This window comes from Rhyacophila brunnea, unplaced genomic scaffold (assembly GCF_057557595.1).
Source record: "Rhyacophila brunnea isolate RB1 unplaced genomic scaffold, BYU_Rbru_1.0 scaffold_15, whole genome shotgun sequence".
Lineage (NCBI taxonomy): Eukaryota > Metazoa > Arthropoda > Insecta > Trichoptera > Rhyacophilidae > Rhyacophila > Rhyacophila brunnea.
The window spans coordinates 38,988,741-38,990,592 of record NW_028232806.1 but is presented as its reverse complement, the minus strand read 5'-3'; the positions used below and the strand labels follow the sequence as shown (position 1 = coordinate 38,990,592).

The 1,852-nt window shown below is 35.1% G+C and overlaps 1 long non-coding RNA gene across 1 annotated transcript; it reads right to left on the bottom strand.

Moving 5' to 3' along the window:
• On the bottom strand, positions 1-1,622 carry LOC147075309 (uncharacterized). Its single transcript, XR_015070038.1, has 2 exons — positions 1,425-1,622; positions 1-216 (listed from the first exon to the last, which is right to left on the bottom strand). It is a non-coding gene; the product is annotated as an uncharacterized LOC147075309 (long non-coding RNA).
• Between the last annotated feature and the right edge of the window lie 230 nt (positions 1,623-1,852).

Genomic DNA, 1,852 nt, shown 5'->3' with positions numbered 1-1,852 from the left:
TAAGTATTATAAATGTTGCTTCAATAGTGCGGTGTGTATTTTATTGTAGATAATGATAATTCACATTAATTATGTCTTTATTTTTTAAATTAAAACAATCCGGAAAAATCGGTATTCGAGTATTGTATGATGAATGATGATGGTGCTGGGCTGATGAAACTTTTGCAGGGGGTGGGGCAGAAATTGAAGTTCTGCTACTGCTTACCGCTTTGATACCTATAAATAAAATAACATTGGTATGTACAGAAGACACCGATAGTTTAAATATTATCCAGTTATTAAATAAGGAAATCAATATACCTATATCATAAGATTTAATTAACTATTTCGTTCACAAGATTTAAGAATGTACCATTCTAATTATTGAACATACCTACATATTTTTGAAAAACACTTCTGAGAAACTATATTATAACCAATAGAAAAAAATCTTTTTGATAAAAGTAAGACACCCGGCAGGATCGAACCTGCATCTCTTGGGTTTACGCCCCGTGAGCATTGTCCACTATGCTACTAGGTGACACTGACATACTAATTGCGACAAATTTTAAGTATGTATTGGCCTTTTATAATACCTGTGAATTATTCGTTGAATAAAAGAAATAGTTAATTAAAAATTATTAGCAAGTTCGAGTAAGTTACATCATAAAATATTGGAGATTCGTGACGTCGGTTAGTAATTAAAGTAGTAGATTCCTACTTTGATTTAATAAACAAAAACCGATTGCCAATGGTGGCTTGATTTAGAAGAGCGCTGATGAGCAGGTATTATAAAAGGCCAATAGTTAAAATTTGTCGTAATTAGTATGTCACGTAGTACAGGGGTCGGCAAACCGCGGCTCTTTGAGTATTAACGTGCGGCTCTTCCAAATTCCCAATTCACAATTTTTACAAATTCACAATTTTTATTTTTTATCATTGATTTGTACACTTATTATATTATATATAATGACATTATCGCGAAACTAATTTTTCCTCCGTGATGGTTGATGCAAAAAGGGTGATTGTTGTTGTTTTAAATCCTCCCATTTGCAAAAGTCGACAAATTAAATTTTTGTCCATTTGATATTTCAACAATAAAAACATATATTTACGTTAGTTTTATTCGGGAAATCTTCTTCGCTTAATAAATAAACAAATATAAAATGTAATTAATTCATTTAAATAAATCATATTTATAAAAATATATGTAGGTATGGCTCTCGAATTTTTTTAACCGTTGTGCCACTCATATTTGGCTCCTTTGGTCCAAAAGTTTGCCGATCCCTGACCTAGTAGCATAGTGGACAATGCGCGAAAGGGGCGGGGCGTAAACCCAAGAGATGCAGGTTCGACCTGCCGGGTGTCTTACTTTTTTCAAAAAGAATTTTTCTATTGGTTATACTTAATATATTTTCTGACGTCTGATATACTGAAGTACCTACCCTTTTCAATTTATGAAAGTGCTCAAAAAATTCCTCCGTAAAGATTTCAGACGGTTCGAAGTTCCGTGATACAGTCGGTCCAACGTAAAGAAACACATACTTCGGATAGAATTCGTGGTCGCTGTATTTGACAAGTACATTAGCGTCAGAGCTAACAGTGGTGTCGTAATAGCCTATCGGGAAGTTTCCTGAGTGAGTGGACATATCACCCACCAGCACATCGGCCACGATCATCGCCACGCATGTTGGATCCATTGCTGTACTTATTAGCATACCTGGCGGTTGTCGCAAAGCTCACACCTGTAAAGAGAACAGTATAAACTTAATAAGCCGCAATCCATCATATTATAGTCTTAGCATTAGCTATATCAATTCAGTGACGTCCCTAGAGAAAATGCCGCCACTAGGCAGCGCTAAAATGCCGCCCC